The 12138-nt window shown below is 56.0% G+C and overlaps 1 long non-coding RNA gene across 1 annotated transcript; it reads right to left on the bottom strand.

Annotated features, from left to right (window-relative positions):
- Positions 1 to 3523: 3523 nt before the first annotated feature.
- On the bottom strand, positions 3524 to 8806 carry LOC147345666 (uncharacterized). Its single transcript, XR_015154900.1, has 4 exons — positions 8674 to 8806; positions 6703 to 6834; positions 3897 to 4098; positions 3524 to 3793 (listed from the first exon to the last, which is right to left on the bottom strand). It is a non-coding gene; the product is annotated as an uncharacterized LOC147345666 (long non-coding RNA).
- Positions 8807 to 12138: the final 3332 nt, after the last annotated feature.

Raw genomic sequence — 12138 nt, 5'->3', positions numbered from 1 at the left:
AGAAAGAGATTGTGGAAAAGAAGGGAAAGCTTTCTAAATATTTTAGTACCTTTAATGGCACTTTATTCCTACTTTTGAAAAAAACAAAAAAGGATCCCACATTTTCATTTTGCACCAGGCTCCAGAAATTACCTAACCAGCCCTGGTTTTACTCCACACATGAACAAAAGCCCTTTGGGGTCTTCAATTTTTTTTGAAGATTTTTTTTTATGTAGACCATTTTTAGTCTTTATTAAATTTGTTACAATATCGCTTCTGTTTTATGTTTTGATTTTTTGGCTGCAAGGCATGTAGGATCTTAGCTCCCCGACCAGGGATTCAATAATTCTTAAGAGTGCAAAAGGAGTCTTGAAAAAAAATGAATAGATTTTTTTTAATGGAAAAAAAAGGAGTCTGAAACCAGAAAGTTTGAGAACTGCTGTCCTAAGAGTCTCAGCTCAGGACCTTCGCACATGCCGTTCCCTCGGCCAGAAAACCCCACGTCTGCTTTCTGCCCATTACTCCTCTCATTTCTTAGGTCTCAACCCGAAAAATCACCTCTCAGGGGAACATCACTGAGTCCTTATATTAATATTTGCTTCCTCTTGCTAGCAGGAAGATCCCCTGGAGGAGGGCACGGCAACCCACTCCAGAGAATGGGAGAATTCTCTGGACAGAGGAGCCTGGTGGGCTACAGTCCATGGGGTCTCAAAGAGTTGGACACGACTGAAGTGACTGAGCATGCAGCATGCAGCTGCTATAACAAATGCATATTTCTCTTATGGTTTTGGAGGACAGAAGTCTAAAATCGAAGTGTCCACAGGGCTGGTTCTTGCTGAGGACTCTAGAGGAGAATCCATTCCCTCCACTTTCTGGCTTCGTGAGTCCCTGTGTCCCTTGACTCTAGGCCCCTTCCTTGCAGCAGTCAGACCTTAGCTTCCGCCCTCACCCCTCCTCTCACTCTGACCCTCCTGGCTCCTTCTCTTAAGACCCCATTGACAACACTGGGCCACAGGTCACTCCCTGCTCCTTAACTGAATCCCATCTGCGGAGGCTTCACCCTGGAGGGGACATCCTCACAGGATGCAGGGACAGCTGAGAGGACCACACACCCCCGCCTCCAGTCCCTGCTTCCTGGCACTTTGGACTGTGGATGCCGGGGTGACTGTTTATCGTCTGTCTGCCTAACAGACAGATCCCGTCCTCTGCCAGGCCGGGGCTGCTTCTGCTCAAAAGGCACCTCCAGAGCCTGGCACATGGCCTGGTATGTGGTTCACCCCTGGCACATGCTTAAGGAATGATCAAAATCAAGGTTCTCTGTGAAAACAACAGCCAACAAGGCCTCCTCGGGTATATCCAAGCTGCAGCTGAAGCAGCTAGGCCGGGGTGGGTGGGAGTACGGGGTGTCTAGAGTCTCCCATCCTGTCTGGTGGCCCGGGACACCGCCCAGAATGACTGTCTTCCCTTTGCCCCCTGGTCCTGCCTCGTCCTTCTGCCCTCCATACTGATGACCAAGCAGAGCCGTGCTGTGCTGTGCGCGAGCCACGGTCCACCTGCCCCAAGATGACTGAAACCCCCTCCGCACTGAGATGCAGAGACGCAGAGCAGAGGGCGGGCAGGGGGTCCCGGGCACTGGCACCAGCGGGAGGGCCTGCCTTGGCCCTGGCAGACCCTGTTGATATGGCCACTGTCCAGTCAGTCGCCTCTCTCCAGGAGCTCTCCCTGGCAGGGTTAGAGTAAAAAGTCCTTCCCTGGCAGCTCAGATGGTAAAGAATTTGTCAGCAATACAGGAGACCCGAGTTCGATCCCTGGGTTGGGAAGATCCCTGGAGAGGGAAAGGACTACCCACCCCAGTATTCTTACCTGGAGAATCCCATGGACAGAGGAGCCTGGCAGGCTATAGTCCATGGGGTCTCGAAGAGTCAGATAGTTTCTTTTTCCTTTCCCTGGCCCTAGGAGAGAGGAGCAGGGTCCAGAGGCCCTGAGGGCCAAGACACATGTGAAACAAGGGCTCAGGAGCACTGGCGGCAAGGCAGCTACAAAGTCCTGGAAAATCAGCGCACAGCGGGGAAGAGGCGTGCGTTCACTCCCCGAGACTCGGTGCCACTCCCCCCATCTGCACCCACGACAGAGCACGAGGTCAGTCTGTGCCCTGCGCTTCCTCCAGGGCAAGGAGGTGCCCTGCCCATCAGGTCAGACATGTGACCCTGCGCCCCTGTCCTCGGCTTCTCCACCTGCCGTTCGGACTGAGGGGGCTTCAGGGAACCAGACCCTCTAAGAGGAAGCCAGACAGATCTGTGCTTGTCTTCTTGATTCAAAGCCACATGAATGTGGAGCTGAGAGGCAGGGACTCCCTGCCCACCCCTCCAAAAGAAGGAAAGAGAGAGAACAAGAGAGACTGTGCAGACAGGAAGTAGAGTCGACTCGAGGGGCTTCGGGTGTGATTTAAAAGCCCACACCTGGTCCCCGGCAAGACACAACTTTGCCTCTCTCTAGCTCTCAGAGCGGGATTCGGCTTTGATTTTTTTTTTTTTTCTGGAATGGGGGGAGGGGTGCTGGAGTCACCCTCCTTCTCCTGGCATCCCTCGGCCCCACGAGGCAGGGGACACACCCACAAATCATGTCAGGATGTGAATGCAGGAGGGGCCACAGGCAAATTCTGTGGAGGGCCTGTCAGCCATGTCACCATGATGGGCATGAAAAATCCAGTAACCAGCAGTTAAGGTCACACCATCGTCATCAGGACATCGGTGCCAGTAATCACATGGTCACCAAGGTGTCTCCCCTAAGCTTCAGGCTGGAAGCAGGCAGACCCGCCCGCTGTGGTGACTGGAGTCAGGCTTTCCCTGGAGGAGAGAGAAGAGGCCAGTGGGGCAGCCACAGGGAAGATGGCATCAAGGCATGGACGGTCACCGGGACAGAGACCCGGGCTGCTGCAGCCCCACGAGGGCCTCCCTTTCCTTAGGGCTTTCCACGTGAGCAGCTCTTGGGAGGAAGTCCAACCCAGGGGGCTGCTCTGAGGGTCTCTGTCCATGGAGCCCACGGAGAGGGGCCTTCTGGCAGTGGCTGTGTTGCTGACCAGCAGCTGCCCCCCTGAACCCTTCTTCCCCAGGGCTCCCTGCCCCTGGGCCTTTTTCTTCCCTCTTTATGGGAGGGAAACACAGGTCGGGGGTCCACGGGGCACACACGGAGTCGGGGCCAGGCCCACACTGAGCCAGGATGAGACATGGCTCTTCCCTCGAGGACTCATCTTTGGTTGGTACGAGGCAAGAGGGCCCCAGAGGCTGCAGGCGAGAGCCCGTGATTGAGACTTGCGACCGGGCCTAGACAAGGATGGCCAAGCCCGCGTCTTTGTGTCAGCAAGGGGGCTCTGGGGAGGGGTGAGGCAGAACCCCAGCCCAGCGTTAGAAAGAGCTGACAGGGACCTCCCTGGGGGTCCAGGTTAAGACTCCGAGCTCCCACTGCAGGGGGTGCGGGTTCAATCCCTGGTCGGGCAGCTAAGATCCCACATGCTGCATAGCATGGCCAAAATAAGTAAATAAAATAACTTTAAAAATTTTTATTTATTTACTTATTTATTTTTGGCTGCACTGGCTCTTGGTTGCCCAACCCAGACCTTCTTGAGCTGTGGGGGCCGCTCTCCAGCCGCAGTGTGCAGGCTTCTCATTGCAGCCGCTTCTCCAGGTGCAGAGTGCCAGGTTTCCGTCGTGTGGTTCCCGGGCTCCAGAGCACAGTCTCAGTGGTTGCGGTGCACAGGCTTAGCTGCCCCACGGCATGTGGGATCTTCCCAGACCAGGGCTCAAACCCATGTCTCCTGCGTTGGCAGGCAGATTCCTAACCACTGCACCACCAGGGAAATCTCCAAGTAAGTAAATTAAAAAAAAATGTTTTTAAATAATAGAGATCTATTCTCTTACCTGCGAGGAGGCGGGAAGCCTGAAACCCAGGTGTCGCGGGGCTGGGCTCCCTCTGGAGGCTGGGGTGGTGGCTGGGGAGTCCTTGCTGTGTCTTCAGCCTCTGGTGTCACCAGGCGTTCTTGGGGTTTCTCAGCCTCCCTGCTGTCTCTGCCCCACTCACGACATGGCCATCCTCTCTGGGTGTCTCTCTGTGTCCTCACCACTTAAAAGGACATGAATCATATGGACCCAGGAGGCTCTCATATCAAGATCCTTAAATAATTGCGTCTGCAACAACCATATTTTTAAATAAGGTCACAGCCACAGGCTCTGGGTGGACATGGACTCGGGGGAATGCTATTCAAGCCACCACAGACTCCCTTGGGCAGGGAAACACCTGGGGACTCCTCGCTTTCCTGTCTGCTGAGGCAGGAGCCTCCCTCTGGGAAAAGTCTCGATTTCCCACTCCGCTCACGTCCAGGGCTGTGGGAGGATTGTGAGGGGGAGTCCCTTGGACGACCGAAGAGTGAGGTCTGCCTGAAGCACGCCAAAGCATGTCTCAGGACTAGAAAGGTCCCCAGGGAAGTTCCCGGCGGCAACACACACCCTTACACAACCCCTCCCAGCCGCTGCCTGGAGAGGACACAGGCCACTCCCATCACTGTCCGCCAGCCCCGGCTTGATGCAGCCACAGGCAGGAGCCCAGGGTGTTGGCATCAGGTTCGGGATTTTCTACCCCTGGCTCTCCTACCACTCCTGGAGCTGTCCTCCAGCCCAGCGGCTCTGCGGTGCAGCTGGGGACTTGGAATAGACCTGCACATCTTCCCCGTGACCCAGGGACCCATGTCCCAGAGCATCTGTGTTTACAACAGGACAGGGACTAAATGCTTGCTTCTGGCGGGAATTAAAAGTGAGCTTATGATACTTAATAGAAACCAGACGGTACCCCACGGGGTCTCACCCAGAGTGGCGCCAGGCTTCCCAGTCCTTTGGGGAGGGGGAGTAGGATAGGTGACCTGAAGTGGGGTTTGCCCACCCGTGGGGGCCCCCGGGCAGAAATGAGTCATGGCCCCGTGGCTTCCAGAGTCTCCCCCACACCTTGTCGTCCAGAAAGTGAGGGCAGAACCCCGTCTGAGCCCTGCTCCTCTCTTCCAGAACTTTCTTTCTCACTGGCCACTCTGTCGTGTTAAGTTTTCTATGCTGACCAACAAATGACCACAAATTTAGCAACTTGGCCCAGTGTGGAGCTTGGCACGCTGGAGCTTAGCCCCCTGGAGCTTAGCTTGGGATCAGCCAGGATGGTGGGCAGGGGCCACCTGAGATCCAGGCACCCCTCCCAAGCTCCATGGCTGCTGATGTTTCATTGCATCTGTAAGATGGAGGCCCCGTTTTCTTGCTGGCTGCCGGCTGGGACCCTCAGCACTGGAGGCAGGCAACTCCTTTGCAGGTGGCCTTCACAGACCCATTGCCATGTACTGTTGGCTCTCTTCCAGGCCAGCAAGGGGACTCTCTCTGATTTCTTCTGTAACTCCCTCCTAGACCCACTGTTATGGACTGTGTGTCCCCACAAAGTTCCTGTTGCAATCCTAACCTCCCCAGGTGATGGTATTAGGAGGTGGAGCCTTTGGGGTAACTAGGTCTTGAGGGTGGGATCGTGCCCTTATGAGAAGAGATGCTAGTGTTGCCTGCTCCCTCTGCCCTCCACAAGTGAGGACACCGAGACTGTCTGCAGGCCAGACACCAGATCTGTGGGTACCTTGGCCTTGGCCTTCCAGCCTCTGGAATGCTGAGAAATGTGTCCATTGTTTAAGTCACCCGGTCTGGGGTCTTTATCTCGGTAGCCAATGCTAAGCCACTCCCTTTGTACTGTGGTGTTTTATTTGGGGGGTGGGGAGGGCTGCACCAGGTCTTAGTTGCAGCATGCAAGGTCTGTTAACAGTTCCCTGACCAGGGATCAAACCTAGGCCCCCTGCTTTGGGAGTGTGGAGTCTCAACCACTGGACCGCCAGCGTGTGCATGCTAAGTCGCTTCAGTCATATCAGACTCTTAATAACCCCATGGACCATAGGCCGCCAGTCTCCTCTGTCCATGAGATTCTCCAGGCGAGGGTACTAGAGTGGGTTGCCATACCCTCCTCCAGGGCATCTTCCCAACCCAGGGGTCAAAGGTGGGTTCTTTACAAGTAGTGCCACCTGGGAATCCCACTGGACCACCAGGGTAGTCCCTTATTTGGTTTTTATTGCAATGAAATTCACATAACATAAAATTAATCATCTTAAAGGGAACAATTCAGCGGCATCCCTGGTGGCTGAGATGGTACAGCGTCTGCCTACAATGCGGGAAACTGGGGTTCAATCCCTGGGTCGGGAAGATCTCCTGGAGAAGGAAATGGCACCCCACTCCAGTATTCTTGCCTGGAAAATCCCATGGACAGAGAAGCCTGGTAGGCTACAGTCCATGGGGTCGCAAAGAGTTGGACACGACTGAGCGACTTCACTTTCACTTTCAATGCATTCACAGTATTGTGCAAACCGTCACCTCTGTCTAGTTCGACAGAGTGTTTATCACCCAGATGAACCACACCTGAATGGGCGAGGCCCAACCAGAACGCTCTTCCTTGTGATGAACTCAAAGATAACTGAGTAGCAAGTAAGTCACAAGGATGACATCCATCAGGTGCATGCTTAGGGGGAGGGGGGTCTTACAGGACGTGCACACCAAGGACTGGAGACCATGGGGGCCATCTCAGAATTCTGACTACCATGCCTGTCCACCAAGGACCAGCCCTGAGGGTCTGCTTCCCCCTCTTCTCCAAACTGGTACCTACTTGAACGCCTCACCCCACAACACGGGCGTCCAGGGCCTGAGCCACAGGCAGACGGTCCTGGGGTGTGTGCTCGGCCAGCTGCCGGTAACTCGTGTTCCTTCTTGGCCTTGGTTTGCTCAGCTATAAAATTACCTGGTAAATAAAATAGGGCCAGTTGAGCATCTGCCCGACTCTGGCAGTGCACTCAGTACTTTCAACACATTCTCAGTACTCACAACTGCCAATTCCTGGTGCAGAGCGAGTGCCCAGGAAATGCAAGCGGTCACCTGCGTCCTTTCCTTCTGTCCCGTTCTTTCTAATCTCCCAGCTTTGGGGCTCTTTCTGAACCCCCACAAGGAGTTCTCGGAACTCCCTAGGCATGAAGGGAATCCTGGATTTTCTCCTCCTGCTTCCTGCAGGTCTTGCCCAGGGCTCTGGGCCCCCAGCAAGGCTTGTCCTGGCCTTTGAGCCTCTCCCCACTTCACACCCGACAGGACCAGCGGCGGCGAAGGCAGCAAACATCCCTGCCTAAGAGGGCTCCCGCCACCCACTCTCCACCAGAGTGGAGACCGCTTCCGGAGGCTTCCCCCACCTCAGAATCTGCGTGGTTGATGGAGGGGTCGGCCTGCTGCAACAGCCATTCCCTCCTTCCCCCTCTCCCACGGGAGGCAGACTTCCCCGCAGCGGTTGCTCCTCTCCATCAGATACCATCAGGCTTTCCATCAGATACCCATCCTCCCCCGGGGCAGACAGAAGCCGGTGATAGGTTCTGACTCACAGGCGGCTGTCGGGTCAGAGGCTCTTCCTTGGGTGCTCAGAGCCGCCGGGCTCCCTTGGAGGGAGAGACTGGAGAACAAGATCTCTGATTGTTCTCCCCGGCCTGACTGCACCCCACTCTCCCTTGCTCGGCGCCCTGGTGTACGAAATCATCCTGGCAACGGTTTTGCATTAACTGTCTTGGTTGACTGGCTGTTTTGGTTCAGCTCTTCCAAGAAAGCACAGGCAATGTGGCTCAGATTAAGCAGGAATTCCTCGGCCTCAAAGCCTGGAGCTTGGCTCTGAGCAGGAGAAGGGACCCCAGCCTCTTGTCTGACGGCCCTGGCTGGCTGGGCAGTGCCTGTGCCGGGGATCAGTTTAGAGGAGTCTCCTCAGTGCTGACCGTCTCAGGGCAGCAGGCTTGGGGTCAGAGACAATGCCCGAGGTCAGTGGTCTGCAGTCCATACGCGCCTGGAGGGTTTCCTTGGCTTTCATGCGTCTTCCTGATGGCCATCATGGACAGAGCCCCAGTGAGCCAGGCCTTCAGAGCCAGGCTCTGCCCTTAGCTGTCAGGAGATACAGCCGGGCAGCCCTCGTCCAAAGGGTGGTGCCCTGCCTCCGGACCCCGACACACTGGCCAGCCTCCAGGAGCTGTCCTGGGCTTGCACCAGCATGTCCACCTTCAAACCCCACCCAGTGTTCTGAGCAAATCTCTCCTCCCCAAGCCAGCTTGCCACCCTTGCCCTGGCAGCTGACCAAAGAGTCTCCGAGGGGAGCAGGGTGCGGTGGGGTGGGACGAGCTATGAGGAGCTGCTGTGCCTGGCCAGTGGACACTGTGTCTCAGACACATGCCCAGCCCAAGGCTCCAGCGGCCCAAGATCCAAAATGTCCCAGAGCACAGTTCACATCAAAGACAAAAGCCCAGCATGAGGGCTGTAGTCCAGGGTCTAGCAAGGGACCAGGGCTGCAAAGGGACAGCTCTGGCACAAAAGGACACAGGCTGATGTTCTGACTGTGTTTTCTTAGATTCCATGCTTGTCTGCATGGCACCATTAATCTCAGGGCCAACCTGCCAGCCACAGCTGTTTATATCTGCCCTGGACCCAGAGCCCACATCGTAAACCCCTCCACTTCCAATCCTCCCACCACGCCAATATCAACCCCCTCCCCCTGCCGAAGTCACCCAAGCCAGGGACCAGACAAAGAGGGTCAGCCCCTCTGCGAGAACACACTCACCCATCCGGGGCTGTCCCCTTATCCTGTGTTTGCCTGGGAAGCCCCAGCCAAGGCTGTGATCTCAGCTTCCCTGGCCTCTTTCCTCCTCCTGGGCCAGCGCTAGTGCTTCTCCAGGTGGCCCGGCATGGCACGGCATGCCCCTTCTCTCTTGGGAAATGTAAGTAATAAAAATATTATTTTATGGAACTCCTCTAGCAGTCCAGTGGTTAAGACTCCATGTTTCCACTGCAGGGGTTCCATCCTTACCAGGGAAGATAGGATCCCACAGGCCAGCACAGCATGGCCACAGATAAATAAATGAATAAAAGTTCTTTTAATGGCATTGGCCTCTCTGTGTCATCACCCAGTCCATTCACCTCCATGAATGAAAATCCCAAGGGCACAATCTGAGACAGTTGGTCCACAGCCTGGACCTCTGGATCTAATTGCAGGTCCTAGATGTCCACAACCAGACGGAAGTCAGAGGAAACGGCAACCTGCAGGCGGTTTCTGGAGCCACGTCGAGGTTGGGAAGACCCCTCTGACCTTCAGAAGTACCAGAGACCCCAGAGGTGCCGTAGTCCCTGAGACTCTAAGGAGCAGAGCGTGCCCACGGGGGCCAGACATGCCCCCCAGCGTGTTAGACAGTGCATTTCCACCCAGCATCAGCCCCTCACCCCCACATCTTGTACAAGAAGCACCAAGACCCTCTTCCCAGAACCTGGAGCCCCTCCACCTGACAGCCCCCTCTTCAGGGCATGTCTTGCTCAGAACTGCGCCCCACTTCCAGGTGGTGTTGGCCCCACAAGGCCCTCAGTGGCCCCCTGAGCCTGTGGAGACAGTCAAGGGCCACGCACAGCTCAGTGCAACTGAGTAACAAGGTGTGTGGACTCGAAGCCACCTCCCATGGTGCCAGTCTGCGTGGGTCCGTCCTGGAGCTGGACTCTCTGATGGCAAGGCCTGCGCACGCTGGCCCCTCAGAGGCCCGGGGAGCCCACATCCCCCTCCTCCCTCCCCCCACAGGGGCAGCGTGACCCAAAGGCTCCTTCACCTCTAGATGTCAGGACCCTCCTTGCGTCTTAGATGCAGACGGAGCAGGCAGGAGGGATGGGTGAGTGACTGTGGGCACCGTGGTGGGCACACGCCTCCGGCCAGTCCCAGCGTGGGCCAGAGTGGTCAGACTTGCCCCAGGAAGTCCGTGGGAGTCAGCCCTGCCCATCCTGGGATCCTTGGAGGGGACGTGTCCCATTCACAGCGACAGCAGGTCCAGAGCCCAGCCAGGGCTGTTTGGTCTCTTTCTTCAGGATGACACAGTCACTTCTTTCTCTCTGACGTGAAGGTCTCTGCTTCTGGCCGAGATAGAGTAACAGGGGCTGAATTTCCCCTTCTGCCTGAAACAACTGAAAAACAGGACAAAACCCTGCAAAATCATGCTTTTCAGACATTGGATGGCAGGCAGCACCAGACAGTGTAGCTGAGAGACAGGAGACAGGCAGGTGAGTCCCTCACCCACCACAGCTTGCTGCCCAAGGGGCAGGGAGAGGAACCTAGGCTGGCCAGGCGACTCCTGGGAATGCAGAGCTGGGCTGAGCATTCGGGGACCAAGCAGCTCGAGAAGAGAGACCTGCGGAGGGCCCCATCTCAGCTGAGGGCTGGGGGCGCAGGTAGGGGACACATGGCTGGGGACAGGGCACCTCCCCGACAGCAGAGCCAGGGTTGTGCAGCCACCACCACGCCCATTAAGTGCTCACCCCCAGGCCCCGCCCCAGTCTCTGAGCCCCTAGAAACCATTGATCTGTTTCCTGTCTCTGTGTATGGACTTGCTCTTCTGGAAACTTTCTATGCCTGCAATCATAAGATACGTGACGCTTTGTGACTGTCTTCCTTCACTGAGGTTTTTCCAAGTGTGCTAATGTTGTTGGTTTGTCACTACTTTGTCATTTTATGGTGAAATAGTATTCCATCTTATGGATGGACCATGGTTTGTTTATTCTTTCACTCAGTGGACACGAGTTGATTCTACCCTTTGGCTCTTGAGAAGAGAGCAGCCACGAACACTGGTGTACAAAGTTTTATTTGCACACTTGTTCTCCACTCTTCTGTACCCACGGAGGGCTTGTTCCACAGGCACAGCTTCCTTACCCAGCCCTCCGTCTCCTGACCTCCCGTCTGCCTCCCACTCGAGCCACCTGCCGCCCCCACCCCTGTGCTTCTCCTGTTACTTTGGAAGGTGGTCCCTCTCCTCAGGGAGCATAATGTAGACACGCAGGAAAGAGAGAAAGCAACTTCAGAGCCAGAGAGCCCCGGGGAGGAGCACAAGGGACCCCATGGATGGCAAGAGGATGAAAGTCAAGCTGCCAGCACTTAGAACCTCCCTGGTGGTTCAGTGGTTAAGACTCCGTGTGCCCAAGGCAGGGGGCCCGGGTTCGTTCCCTGGTCGGGGAACTAGATCCCACATGCCCCAACTAAGAGTTCACACACCACAACTAAAGAGCCAATGCAGCCAAATAAATAAATATTAAAAAAAAAAGTTGCCAGGACTGAGGGGCTCCTCCCCCCATCTAGAATTAGGATGTATGACAGAAAAGGATTTTGGGGTCAATGGGAAGGCTGGATCTGGGTCTCCAGCCTGATACAGGAGCCATTCAGGCCCTCAGGGTCTGCTCGGGGTCTCCAGTGCCTATAAGGCTCAGAGTGGAGAACGCTGTCCTCACCCCACTGGAACCAGTACCAACCATGGCTAGAAGTACTTGGGGAAAAGCACCCCCAAGTTTGAAGCAGCCACCTCCCCAGACGGCTCCAAGCCCCTCCCGGACACCCAGGGCTTTGAAGAGCCCCCAGCCCCACCCCACCCCCATCTCCTCCACTGAGAGGAACAGGAAGAGGGTAATTGAATCAGCATTGCTCACTCCATCTGGAACATTCCAACATGGAAAACCCACTGAACAGCTGGGGAAGCAATTTAGGGGCTTTAATTAAAGGCCGGTGGCTCTCCCGTGGAGCCCCACCCCCATGCACAGCCAGGAGGACCCCTACGGCTGCCCTCAGGGCCTTCTGAGGCCCAGCTGGGCACCGGGCACCGGGTGCTGGCCCTTCAGCCTGGTCTCCACGGGCAGCAGGTTGAGCAGAGCAACCCTGTCCACCTTTCTCCTCACTGCTCCCAGACTGCCTGCTGAGTGGGGCCTGGCCCCCAGACCAGACAAGCTAGGGCCCCCACCAGCTCTACATCCAGGAGGCTTCGGGAAGGAGAAGGCGGTCACATGGCAGGCTCGTGAAAGGAACTTTAAGCACCTCTCAGGAGAAATGAGCCAGCTGAGAGTTCAGCTGCGGGGCCTACAGCTGCCTCCCTCTCAGTTGACACCTTCTGCAGGAAACAGCATCCCCAGCAGGGGGAACAGCACATGCAAAGGCTCTGAGGCAGGCAAGGTCCTGGCGAGTGGGAGGAGCTGATAGGGAGAAGCCTGGAGGCTAGCTAGTGAAGGACAG

This window comes from Bos grunniens, chromosome 25 (assembly GCF_055505025.1).
Source record: "Bos grunniens cultivar Pamir isolate PY7600 chromosome 25, Bosgru_T2T1.0, whole genome shotgun sequence".
In the NCBI taxonomy this organism is placed as follows: Eukaryota; Metazoa; Chordata; class Mammalia; order Artiodactyla; family Bovidae; genus Bos; species Bos grunniens.
Note: the sequence above shows the minus strand (reverse complement) of the source record. Positions and strands in the feature narration are given on the sequence as shown.